The following is a 14478-nucleotide window of genomic DNA, read 5'->3' on the forward strand; positions in this document are numbered from 1 at the left end:
TGTTCGGTTAAGATATCGAATAAGAGGTTGAATAGAAACACTGGTAGATGATCTCGTTATGAAGATCCTTTGTCCGAATAGGGAATTTACCAAATTCAAAGGATAATGAAATGAGTAATTCATGTGCTCAGATTGCTATGGATATTTGTAGGAATAGAATGATAAGAATGTTGCTTTTATATTTGTTATATTTTTTCTCTCAAAATAATGTTTCATGTTGAAATAGGTTGCTTGACCCAACTAGAACTAAATCCTAAATTGTTTAGCAACGCATGTTAGAATATCTGGCCTCCTATATCAAATTGAACATGTGAACTGAATGCCAGCACTAATTCTTTTAGATAGACGAAATTGTAACATCCATCGAAAATTTACACATCTTTAAAGGAGTCAAAGTTGGAACCGATCATAATGTCTGACCTATTAATTTTCTTTTAGTCACATCTTGTGTTTGATTTGTAGACTACTTTTTTTTTTTTTTTTTTTTTTTTAAATAGTATAATGGCAAGAATTTACCTTTAAGGTGAATAAGTGGTTCGATTTAGATAAAAATTCCTTCACTTTTCGGATAGCCATGAAATTTCAAATTCGCATATTTAAATGTGATCTTTTCGTTGGAAAAGAAAACTTCATTCATGCTTTTATTGAAAAATAATTTACTGTCTCTTTTTTTTTTTTATGGAAATTTATTTTCTCTTTGGTGAGTAGAAGTTCAATTGTTAAAAAATTTAAGAATATACTAAAGTGCACGACAATTGTCTCGTGCAAACCCGAACTGTTTGCCAGCATTATATTTGATCTAAAATGGCCTCCTCTATTAAACTATGCAGCAAGTTTCTCTTACACATGGTACCACCAAACTCCCTTTGCCAATTACTTGCAACTATGCTGAGAGGCTCGAACGGTGACGGTGACGATGGCGGCAACAACGGTAAAGACAATCACAACAACTATGTTGTGGCAGCAACTAATGGCAACTAAGTTGTGAGGAGACAACGACGGAACAGGGCCGGCCCTAGGGCATAGGCCGCGAGTGCGACGGCCTAGGGCCCATGCCGGTAGGGGGCCCAAAAAATCTTTAAGGTAAGGGGGTGTATATAGAAATATTTGGATTTCGGGGGATATATATAGAAAAATTCTCTGTAAAGGCCCAAACTTTGACATGATAAAGGAATGGGCTGACATCTGTTAGTATTTTTGGCCCTTTTAGTGAGATTTGCTATATATATCCCATGTAACACAAATATTTCTATATACACCCTCCTATAAAAAAATTTGGTTGTTCTTGATAATATGCTCAAAAATTTATTATCGAAGAAATTGATGATATTTTTTTGGGCCCTTTGTTCCTAATAATGTGCTTCATTAATATTAAAAATATCGACGATATTTATTATCCAAGAAATGAGGATAATTTTCATAACAAAACAAATTCTATTTTAGTTGAAAATAGGGTGCTAAAATTTCAGTCTACTTCACATGTGCTATTTTTCTCTACTTCTACGGTATTTTTATTTTGTTTTGGTGTGTATAAAATATTTAATTTATTTTCAGATGTTGTCTAAAAAAAACATTTATTTTGTAGTGAAAAGCAAAATAAAAAAATAAAACGAAAAGCAAAAAAACACAACAATGAGATAAAAAAATTATGATGCATTATGTAAGGGCCCTTTTTTCATATTATACTTAAGGCCCGTAGAACTCTAGGAACGGGCCTGCGACGGAAGCAACAATGAAGGCAACCACAACAACAAAAACAAAAACGTTGATGGCCATGATGAATACAGCTACAATAAGAGGCAACAAGGAATACCACAACGAGAGATAACAAAGACTTAAAGAGTTGTTTATACGGTTAATTCTAAAATATGTAGATGAGTTGCAACAATATAGAAGTGGTAAGATGGTGGCGAAAATCATAGAAAATGTGGGTTAAAACATAACAATTAGAAGAAGAAAAAAAAGAGTTGTGTGTGAGTTAAACTAAAGTGTCGTGCAGTTGTCGTGCTATTGGCTCTCGTGCCATATAGCACTGCTTAAAAATTAAAATAGCAAACAAAGTTATAGACGAAAAAAATTAAATATTGATTATTTTTCCCCACTAAATTTATTGAAGAAATTAGTGAAATTTTATATTTTTCTCCTCTCTAAATACCTGCCATTGGCTTTTTAATCATTTATTTATTATGCAAGTAGATATAATATCAACTATTTATTTCTTTATCAATCATTCATTTGTTAACTTTTAGAGTGAGCATAGCTATTTGTTGACTATTTATTTGTGAACTATTTGAATATAAATTGTTAACTATTTGAATATAAATGAGTCAATATCAATTATCCCATCCCATCCCATAAACTCAACATTAACAAGTTTGAGATTGGACTTGCCTAAAAAAAGTTTGAGACGGACTCGATTTTTTTCATTATTAATATTCAAACTATACTTTTAAATGTTCAACTCAGTTTTTTCTTAAAAATAAAAATGTTCGACTTGGTTTTATTCCATTATGCGCATTGACGTTAGAAGAGGCGGTAGTGAAATTTCTAAGTTTAGTTCAACATAATTACTTGTAAAACCTAGCATAATAAGTAAGAATTTCACCACCATCCATTTCAAGTAGTATTTGGCAATAAATTTCAACTATAATTTCACACGTTTCGTGAGTGTAAAGTTGTATTTGAAAGCTAAGAAGGGTAAGAGAAGAATCAAAACTCTACATCCACTTTGATGAGTTTTTTCAACCATACGTATAGAAAATGGAGGTGGAGGCTACCTAAAAATATGGATATCATGTAGCAAAAGAAAAATCAAGAATATCAATCAATACAAACAATGTCGATGATGTTACCAAATGACTCAATCTACTTGAATGAAGAGTCTTATGGGTTTTTCTATATATGTTTTAAATGAAGAGGAATGCTAACAACACATATTTTTTATATATCATTTTTGATTGGTTAAAATTCACATGAGTCCCACTAAATTATGTGGGTTTCATATAAATTTGGTGGGTTCATATGAATTTTAACTAATCAAAAAGAGTGTATTGAAAATTGTCGGTTAAAATATATATTGCATTTCTCTTAACCCAATATGCTTTTTTCTATAAACAATTTAGGGTTAAATATGTTTTTGATCCCTATAAATATATCAACTTTTCGTTTTAGTTCCTTTAAAATTTTCCTTCGATTTTTAGTCCCTATAAAATTTTCAATCTTCACTTTTGGTCCATCTTTTGAAGTAAACTCACATGTAGAATTCATATTATTTAATAAAAATTTTCAAAAAAATTCAAAATATTATAAGAATCACTCAAAAAAAAAAAACTCAGAATTTTTTAACAAAACATGAATTTAATATGAATATTTATATTTTTTACGGTTAAAAATTCATATTTAATTTGTGTTTTGTTAAAAAATTCTAATTTTTTAAATGAATTTTTTTTAGAATAATTTACACATTTCTGCATAATTTCATTAAAAAATACAAAAATTAAATAAAAAATAGGGATCAAAAGTAGTGATTGAAAATTTTATAAGGACTAAATATTGAAGACAAATTTTAGAGGGACTAAAACGAAAAGTTGACATATTTATAGGGACAAAAAACATATTTAACCCAACAATTTAAGATGGACTGTGAATCTTAGAATTTTACATCTTAATGGCTCATCCTTTAAAAATGCTTCCAACTTACTTTTGTAACGCTTCCAAGTTCCAACTAATTTTTGCTATGAGCATTTAGAAAATCTTTGGAGATCTATTTTTTTTTAAGGATTATTTGGGTATATTTGATGATATTCATATTTGTGTAAATATAATAATAATAAACTTTTTAGATAGCTTACCAAAATAATAATTTACACCTTATCTTTCGTTTTGATTTTAATTTATATTCGACCCAAAGCTTTTTTTTATGATGAAAAAATAGAGATTGGTAGAAACACACCACAAAAGGTCAAGAAAAACCACTATCTCCTTGTAGATCTACGTACTTTGAAAACAAAATAAGAAGCAAGAACAAATTTCTATGTTTCAACTATGAAACCAGACAAGTTTTTTGGAGACTCGGCTGAAAAATATGTAAATTAATCTTGAACAGCATACTCAACCTCGGTCGGGTGCAATCATATTCATTCCTTCTATACAAGACTTGCACAACATCTTTTTCCTAAGGCAGCCCCAAGTAATTCAGTGCACCAAAACATTCATCCATGCAGAGGCAGTAACATATGGCCAATTATGGACTAGCAGCACACTGAACTATTTTCTAAAACTCGGCTAAAAGTTGTCTGTCACAATGTTTGTTCGTCATCCCAACTAGACGCCAAAATGAAATATATGGGAGTCCATATAATCAAACACTGAAGTTTTCAAATCAGAGATGACACAGGAGGTTGATGATATTTTAAATGATTTCACACTCAAACTATTTGAGGCGAAAAAGAAAATAAATGTTAGCTAACTATACCAACAGATGGTCAGATTGTAAAACTAACCCCTAATTACCATGTACGTAGCTCAGATGGTAAATTAAGAGACACCAGAGGAGTTTTTGGGAGGTATAGGGTTCAAGTCCAACAAACTAACAAAGCCACTAACTTATTAACATTGGTCTATCCAAAAATAATCTAATTAATCAAAGATCTATTTAAAAGGAAACTTATCAACCAAGTCTCAGCGACTTATGCAACCGGTATATTTTTTATGTCGGCACTCACATGAGGGGTTTGTATCGCTTATGTTTCACAAACATGTTGCAATATCAGGGATTCCCGAAAAGGGAGGTTAGAAGAGGGGAAATCGAGGAGGGTAATAAGGAACTTAAGGGTTTGATGACTGTACTTAGACAAAATGGAAGGTGGATAACGCACACGACCAATCACTTGGCAGTGATGATGTGCAAACAACACAGTATCACTTAACAGATGTTATTTAACATTAGGAATTGGAACTATTCATGGTAGAAATAATAATGAGCATAAAACAAAGAAAAAAGTGAAAACTAATACACTTAAAGAGACTGACTGAAAACATGAATATGCTTCTTGAAAATTGGTGTACTTGAGATGTAGAATGGTTGTTTTATACAAAATTAACCACAATCACGTAAACCAATGTGAATGTGCTACATATCAAACCACAATCACGTAATAGGGTCATTGACAAAATATAGTGGCTGGTAATCGAACCACTAGTAACAAAGTAGAAAAACAATAACAGTCATTCTCAATGTGCTCCCTTGCATGAAATTGTGTAACTGTCAAAGTGTGAAAAACAAAAGTGAGTGATGCTCCACCTTTTTCAATGGTCTCAAATCTTTTGGTGAGAATAAAGTATTATGTGCATATTATTATTAGGAATGCTACAATTTACCAAAATCAAGCGAAAGTTAAATATAGATATTTTGTTACCTCACTAGTGCCAGCAGTGTGGTTAGTGAAGTCTGGTCTGTCCAGAATTTTTGAAATTTCCATGGCTTTCTCATGATGGTTAAACCAGCGATATATATTTCGCAATCTCTTTAACCCTTCACCATTAGGTAATTTTCTGTTTGCTAGTTCAGCAATGTCGAACTCCTCAGTCGTATTAACACACGAAAGCAATGCTCCCCAAGTCACTTTATTGGGTTTAACTTCAGTCATTAATAAACTTGTATGCTTGCCTTGCATTCTGACTGCGGCCAATTATTGTGTAATGTCTTACGCTACGGACGATTGCAAACTCAGTTTGCATCTGATCGAAAAGCTCGAATCCTTCGAAGAAGCGTCCAGATGAATCTGTATCAGAAAATGTATCCCCTGATTCATTCTCCTTTGTTGCTCTATTGTGTGCTTGCTCTAATACTGGACGCTTCTTCGAAGGATTCGAGCTTTTCGATCAGATGCAAACTGAGTTTGCAATCGTCCCTTGCGTGAGACATTACACAATCATGGTCACACTAATTGGCCGCAGTCAGAATGCAAGGCAAGCATACAAGTTTATTAAAGACTGTATGACTGAAGTTAAACCCAATATGTGAATTGGTGAATTTTAGAATTTAGCAAGAGGCCTGCCGGGAAATATTGATGGTCTGAAGGGCAGCAGATGCCTCCTTGGTCGTTGCAAAAGTTATGTAACCAAAACCTTGAGACCTTCCTGTTACACGATCCTTGATAATCTTTGCTGGAAGAATATTAAAAACAATCGGTTTCAGAGTACAAATCAATAATCACCCCGTTATGAAATACATATGCTTAGACAAAACTACCCTTTTTATTGTTTGTCATATAAACATTTGTTTTTGATTGCCATTTTGTCACGCATGACACCTGGTGGCAATTAAACAACTAAAATTGTAAACTAATTCTAACAAAAGAGAGGAACAAAATAAAGTACACCCACAAAAGAAACGATAGCATTCTAGAGTACACAAGTATAAACAAGTGACCTTCACTTTGAATACAAAAATTCATTTTATCAAAACAAAGTAACCACTCAGTCAAATCATATATAAAATATAAAATGAACATCATACTAGTTTGCTTTGACTCACTGTGTTAGATTCAGAAACAGCTTAAAAGTGGAAACTCATGAGTTTAGATATTGCCCCTATTAGATAATAAGTTTTTGGGCATATGTTAATGTTATTGGGCCCTTAAGGTTTCTAAGTTAGTAGTCTAGTCCATTAGAAGAGATAGTCAAAATCAGGATTTTACTATAATCGGTGAGGGAAAGTAAAATAGTAAATCGCATAATCATTATGTTAATCATAGGATTACAAAAAATTCATAAAACTCAAATATATGTATAGAAAATATCATAGATAAGACAAAAAAAAAACTTCAAATACACTTAGAAAATTTGAGTAAATTTAAATTCATAACTCGCATAATAGCATAGTTGCATAATAACAACAACTTATAGATTTATGTCAGTGTTCTATCATTACCATACTTGCATCCAACTCATTAATCTCTAAATCTTTCCTAATAGTTTCTCTTATAGATTTCCTAGGTCTTCCTCTAACTCTTTTGACCTGACTCTCCTTCATCTGATCTACTCTTCTTACGACAACATCTACAAGTTTCTATCTGCGTGTCCAAACCACCTAAGCTTTTTTCTACCAGTTTGTCTACATAAGTGTAATTGCATAACACTTACACAATTAAAACTTAAAATACTTGTGTAATTAACATACTAACACTCACATAACAACATAAAACTATTTATACTTACATAATTAAAACATTAAATCAAACACGTATGTCTCAAACAAAACAACAACTAAAATTGCATTTTGCAGTGCCAGCACCGCGACCATAATCATAGAATAATTTCAAAGAAAAGTAGATTATAGAGGATTCCACCAAAATAAGATTGTGTATTCTCATAATCGTTGAGGGTAAGTATAATCGCAAAATCGTAGGATTATAGGAATTAAGAGATTCCACTAATATAATTAAGGATCTGGCTTAACTTTCATAAACTCAATATTAGAGAACAGAGAAAAAACGTGGTCAAGAAGTTACCAACCTGAGGAACGGCGGCGGAAAGGAACGACGGCGGTTGACAGTTCGACGGCGGCGTTTTAGGGTGAGAAGATGAACGAAAGGAACGGCAGAAAGGCTGCCGTTTGTTTTGCACCCATTAAAGCAGCAATATAGATGAACGAAAGGAACGAACGAAAGGAACGGCGGCGGAAAGGAACGAAAGGAACGAACGAAAGGCTGCCGTTTGTTTTGCGAAAGAAGGAAGAGAAGCTGAATTATTTAGGGTTCGATGAAAATGTCAAAAATACCCCTCTTTTTTTTTTAAACCAAGGACAATCTTGTATTTTCTCTTAAAGGCATCGCAGCAGAATTGCTAGGTTTCATGCTATTGCGAAGGCTGAAAAAACGAAGATTAGGTTTCCGTAAAAACCTTAATTTGATGGGATATGAAGAAGAAAAAAATCGAAAGCAATCTCAAGCACAATAAATATTCGAACCCCGGTACCTCCACTTGTGTGTGTGAGTTTATAATGGCTTTGCCATTTCGTCTATCTACCAAAAAAAAAAAAATATATTAAAACGCACTGTTTGAGTTAAGGACGAGTATATAACACTTTTTTTTTTTTTTTTCTTTTTAGAGAAATATAATACGTTTCTTTTTCTTTTTCCTTAATTTATCATTCTATTTTTTATTTTTTTAAAGGGATCATTCTATTTTAGAAGTATGATACTCCTGCGAAGCATAAGGAACTATTGTACCTATTAAAGTTTAATAAAATATTATTTTGAATTAAACTGTAAATTAATTTAATTTACGTAAAGTTAGTGAATATTTAAATAAGTATAAATTTCAAGTAACTTTAGTATAAATTATAAAGATTATTTTGACAAGAAATATATAGTTGTATTACGATATTTTCTTTTACAAATATATATATATATATATATATATATATATATATATATATATAGTGTGTAGTTTTCAACTATATTTTATCGTATCCTTAAAAAAAAAACTATATTTTATTTTAATTTAGTATCTTTATCTTAACTAATGAATTGTTTCGAGGGTTGAGTAGTTCAATTGGTTTTAGTTAAGGAATAAGGAGTTGAGGTACTGAGGTCAAACTCAAACTAAGGAGCATATATTAATATAAAAACTAATTACTAACATTTATCGTTAAAAAAATTGAAAAATTGGTTCACTCTCTCCACATAATAATATTTGCACCAAAAATATATTACATTGACATTTCAAAAAACAAAATTATTATTATTCAGTAGCTAACAGTTCCCATGCAGTCAGAGCTAGGGACTGAGAAATTGAACCAATCCCAGCAGAAAAATTATTTGTATTAAGATTACATATAAAAAAAATCAGGTTTTTCTCTTAATTATTTAGCGACTATCTCTTAATAGAAATTGATTTTTAAACTGTAAAATAGTCCAATCTAAAACACCAATAGAAAATCTAGTATCAAGATGAGGAGGCGGAGAAATTCTATCCTTGCCCTTAGAGTGGGTGACAATTGGGTGGAGAGTGTTCATGGTATTCGTGCCGAGGTGGTGGACTTCATTAAAGGTCATTTCTCTGATTCTGAGGTGGATCGTCCTACCCTCGATGGGGTGCCGTTTAATAGTATCTTGGATCTTCTGAGGTGGATAGTCCTACACCAACAGTATCTAAATATTATACTAAAAATAGATAATTAATGACTCATCAGTAGCCTGTCAAGCCGAATCACGACAATAGCGAAGGAATTTGTAGCTCAGTTATTTATATGCGAAGGGGGTTGTAGCCTATCAAAGCCGAATTACGACATTAGCGAAGGGAGTTATAGCTCTGTTGGTACCACATGCATAATCGCATGGCATTGCATTTGTTGAGTCGCTGTTGTGCATTGTTGAGTCGTTGTTTGCATTGTTGAGCGAAGTTAATTGATGATTTGTAATTGGACTTATGTGAAGCATTGTTAATGATGAATTGTGTTGTTAAATTCTTCTACATGAATTATTGCTTATTAGCATTGTTAATGATGAACTGCTGCTGTTTTGTGTTGTTAAATTCTTTTACAGAATTATTGCTTATTATTATTGAATGTGAAATCTCACCCCTTCTGTTTAAATGTTGCCTCTAAGTGGGTAACGTGCAGACAACCAGGAGTAACCACTGATGTGAGTTGATTTCTTGTGTCGTCATAGGAGTCATGCTCTGATACGTAACGGGATGGAGATGTTTATGTGTTTGTTTTTCCTTTGTTACGTATCTTTCTATAACTTGATGGTGGACCACTTTTAGGTTGATTTTATTTATGTTGTTGATGTTGAGGCCTTAGTGCCAAGTATTGTTAAAAAAATTGAATATTTTCCGTTGCGACATTGTTTTAATTATTGAAAGTAGTTGTTTAAATAAAGATTGGATTTAACTCTATTTACTTTTAATGATATTTTGAAGAGCGAAATGTGACATCTTGTTGTGATGAACTCTGATTTATTTAATATTATTTTTATTTTGGAAAAACAGGGTGTTACATTCCTTCCGAACAAGAGAAGAAGGAAGGATGATGTGTTCTTTCTTTTATACATGTCAGCCTAACAGGACTGAGTCGTCGAGCTAATAGACGTTAAATGAAGCGCTGCATGGGAGGCAACCCATGGGAACTATCAGGCTCAAGACGTAAAAAGAGCGATGAATGGGAGGCAAACCACACGTTTTTTCCTGAAATTTCCCTTTCAATAAGCTAAGCTAAGATCTTTCCTTTCTAACTAACTTATTTCTTTTTCTGTTGCTAACCTTCAAGTATTATCTAATAAAATTTTGTTTCTTTTGCATTTACATATAAGACCTTTCCTTTTATGCTTAAATTTGTATTAGTCTTAGGTATTCCTTTCAGAGAATTTAAGGCGAAGGCTAGTTTACCTTTACATTCAAGAGTGCGATACTTTTGGGGCTTGCTCGTGAAGGTACTTATAGGATCGCCATCTCTTTTATGAATAGCACAACCGGTGAGATTCATAGCCAAATATTTCCATATCCATTCTAGGTTGTTAGATACTTAAATAATTCCAATATATATATATATATATATATATATATATATATATATATATATATATATATGAGTGTTCCATATGAACACTATTTTTACTTGAATTTGTGGTCGTTCTTTACAGACGATCGGTTAGGTTATTATACACACGAGACAATTTTTCTTTGCTACCTTGAGTCTTTCAAGCCACCCTTATATATTCTTATTATCCCTGTGAAACGACTTTGAGCCTCCAGATGAAATTTCTTTCTTTATTAATGACGAATCATGTAACATTCCTACACTTTAAATGCATCCTGTTTGATTTCACTTGGAGTTAGATAGGTATTATATGGATGCGTATGGTTTGAAACTAAGTTTGGAGTTACTCTTTGAAATTAGCAACATTTTAAGTTTGGGGTGGGGTAACAGTAGAACATATATGTCAGAAAAAGAAAAAATTAAAAAAATGTAGATGACCATGGATATGCACAAAAAATTTAGAAAAAAGAAAAAAAATCAAGATTCAAAAAAATTGTCTCTTAAAAAAAAATGTATCTTTCTATCAAAAAAAATAAAAAGATAAATAGTTCTACTATTTTATCCGTCTTGTTTGAATTAAGGAAGGAAAAGGTTGGCAACACATTCATGATTTAGTAGGAATCCCTAGGTTAGTGAACTAACTTCAAGTTCTTTTGTTATCCTACTTTCCCAAATATATATCCACCATTAACCTAAGCCAATTTTTTAACCCTCAAAGCCCTCTAAGCGTGTAAATAATTTGATTTTGACTGTCTGTTTAAAATTGTTTGAAATTTATAGCAAGGTACATTCATGTGACGACTGGAGTGGGCAAATGTCATGACCAGCTCTACTGGCTTTAGGAGATACATACGTGTATCATGGAAAAGATTATGGATGAGAATATAGGTACTTCACCACGCTGGACCCGCTTCAATGTATTGTGTAAAGTTAGTTGCTGCTCTGCTATAAATACGATGAATGATGTCCTTAGCACAACTCCCGGAAAGTTATGTTTTTCCTAAAAAAATGAAAAGAGTAAAATATGTTTTTGTTTCGTTACTTGAGGACAAGCAACAATTTCAGTTTCGAGTTGTGATGACTGATGTACGAAATTTCTATTTTGAAATTTAAATCTCGCTTGGATTATGGCAAGTGTACTAGTCGTTCACATCAAGTAAGAAAGTTGTAAATAGAGTATCGTATCCACATGGATTATCCTTTCGTCCGAACAATTCTAGTTACTTATTTTTGTAAGTTGACAGTATAAAATTGGTTGCAATTTTTATCTGTTTGCAATAAAGCGAATTTACCTATTTTTGGTTGCAGAAAGTAAGCAACGGTTAGGATTATTTGAATCCCATCTATATATTTATTATTGGATAATACATAATTTAAATGTTGCGTTTATTTATCTCTTGGTGACTATAGAAGTGATAAGACCATTGGGAGTGTCCTAAATAGGTAGGGCACCACCTGACCCAATGGGCATCATCCGCTGGTTACCTAATTAGGCCTTTCCCTCCGATGGCTAACTGCACCTGTTGATCGCACGGTGATCCTTACGTGTGTGGTCTTGCTAATTCAAAGGTAACTAAAACATAAACTTAAATTGGCTTTCCAGTGTTTCCCAAGGCAATGAAGGCAAAGGTTCCCTTAGTTCCGCCCATCTATGAATCTTAGGACACTCATAGCAGACTCTCTATGCTTACTTAATAGTTCTACAAACGGGCAGCCCTAATCTACGTCTACCATACTAAGGGTTTCAAGAGAACGGTTTTACTATATTATAGCTTTAAGTCGGACAGCTATAGGTGTTTGTTTCCCTAATTACTAACCAGTTAATTCCTAACTTCGGTAATGCACTACACGCACCCAATAGGCATCATCCACTGGGAACCTACGTCTAGCGGTGGAAAAAATTGTACTGTCCAGACCGAATCCGGCCGACCCATGAGACCCGTTGCTTACGCGGGCGGATTCAATCGGTTGTTCGGGTTTGACGGTCGTATTTTCAAGGAGTGTGATGGGTACTGTTGGTCGAGTGCGGATGGAAGAAATGAGTCCTACGGTAACCGATACCGACTGATAGATGTATGAGATACGATGATTTTGAGGATGTTTTAATAGTTGTTAGTGGATGCTTGCATGTGTTTCTCGCCGCTGCACCGTAACAGAAAGAAAAGTAGTGAACCATCGAAGAAGAAGATAGCTGGTATACATGTTTGTTGTATTGGATTTGGTTTCACTAGGATTGCTGACATGGAAGTTTAGCAACCGTTGGATTTAATGCACATGGTTTAGGAACTTGAGTGGCTGAGATTTTATATTTTGTGTTTCTTTAAACATCACATGACTTGCATGTGACCTTTTAATTAAACATAAAACAAATAAAATAACCATTAATAAGATTATCTCTTTCTTCAGTACGTGGGGGTGAGGAAACAAAGTGGCAATGGAGTCCAAGACATCAAGAGAGCAAGCGCGAGGAATCGGAAATGGAGTTCATGACTTCATCTATTCCTTCATGCTCATGGAAATGGAGTCTAACATAAAGTAGCCTCTCTCATTTTTGTTATATAAACTTCTTATTTCTTGTATCTCTTTTTTGTGTTTCTGCAACTCTCTTCCCCCCATATTTGATGGTGGTGACCATGACTCCCAATCTTGACAATGACTTTTTTTTAATGTTTTACTCAATTTCAACAAAAACCGTGCAAACCGTCTGATCCAATCCGTCACCCGAAACAACCGACACCGACTAAACCGAACTTTTAAAAGGACGGGAATGGATGCATATATATCAACCGTGGTTATCAACGGATTTCTATTTTCAAACCGAAAACCGGCCGAAACCGACCGACGTCCACCCCTACCTACGTCTAGGGTCAACAATTCCTATGGTATCTTTGGCTAATTAATAATCACTTACTTCCTAGACAGATAGTTATCAGTAAAATGATATAAATATTAAGATATAAGCATCCGGTTAGTGATAGCAATATTAGGTCCTGTCTCAACCTAAGTACCTAATCTAGGGTTGCACCTCTCACAGAAATAAAAACTATAATCTAATAAAACTCTATAGTGGACAAAAACATAAATAAAATAAATAAACGAAAAATTAAATGAAATAAATATCCAACAAAAATATACAGCGGTTCATCTTAGAACTCTTACCTAAAAAGATTTAGTTACACATGGTAACTAAAACAAATTACTAAAGATAAAAACATACCCTAGAAAATCAAGGAGAAGATAAAAACTCTCCGGAAGCTTCAAAGTTGCCTTCCTCTTGAACTGCTCCAGTTCTGAATGAGAAATTCTGAATGAGAAAGGCTGATATTTATAGTGATAGTTTCTACCTGGGTTTGGGTTAAAAGTGCGGGCTTTACCCATTTCGAAAGCAGGAAATGACAGTTGCGCTCCAACTTTTTGCATGCACGGGGCGGATAGTGTATTTTTATGCATGCACGGGGCGCATAAGAAATGCCCTAGGCGCATTCTGCCTCTCTTCCGGGCCCAATCTCTGATTTTCTGTCGTTTTTAGGTCTTCGTCTTCAAATAACTTGCCTCAGTACTTTGGGAACAGAATTCCTCCCACTTGTAAGTCTAATGAGGCCTCTTGAATTATTGTTCTTGTTTCTTGAATCTTCAAAATTCTTCGGTTGTTCTTGATTTGCCGATTTGCATGATTTCTTCGTGAATTACTTCAAAACCCCCTCAAATTGTTACGTTTCGGGAAAACTAGAATTACAGACTCAAATATATAAGACATTACAAAATTCCGGAAATCATAGGCAATCGTGCTAATACTCCTCCTTTTTGCAGATATTTCCTACGAAAATGAACTAAAGAACATGCTAAGAATAACGTAAGATGACCTGACATGTCATCTTGCACTATTCTTAGCATGTTTTTCGGTCAATTTCAGTTGGTTTTAGCAGAAAAAA

General features: G+C 33.4%; 1 long non-coding RNA gene across 1 annotated transcript; it reads right to left on the bottom strand.

Moving 5' to 3' along the window:
* Positions 1 to 5027: 5027 nt before the first annotated feature.
* Positions 5028 to 7745, bottom strand: LOC25490660 (uncharacterized). Its single transcript, XR_003009966.2, has 3 exons — positions 7519 to 7745; positions 5418 to 6168; positions 5028 to 5263 (listed from the first exon to the last, which is right to left on the bottom strand). It is a non-coding gene; the product is annotated as an uncharacterized lncRNA (long non-coding RNA).
* Positions 7746 to 14478: the final 6733 nt, after the last annotated feature.

The sequence above is a fragment of the Medicago truncatula genome, chromosome 3 (genome assembly GCF_003473485.1).
Source record: "Medicago truncatula cultivar Jemalong A17 chromosome 3, MtrunA17r5.0-ANR, whole genome shotgun sequence".
In the NCBI taxonomy this organism is placed as follows: Eukaryota; Viridiplantae; Streptophyta; class Magnoliopsida; order Fabales; family Fabaceae; genus Medicago; species Medicago truncatula.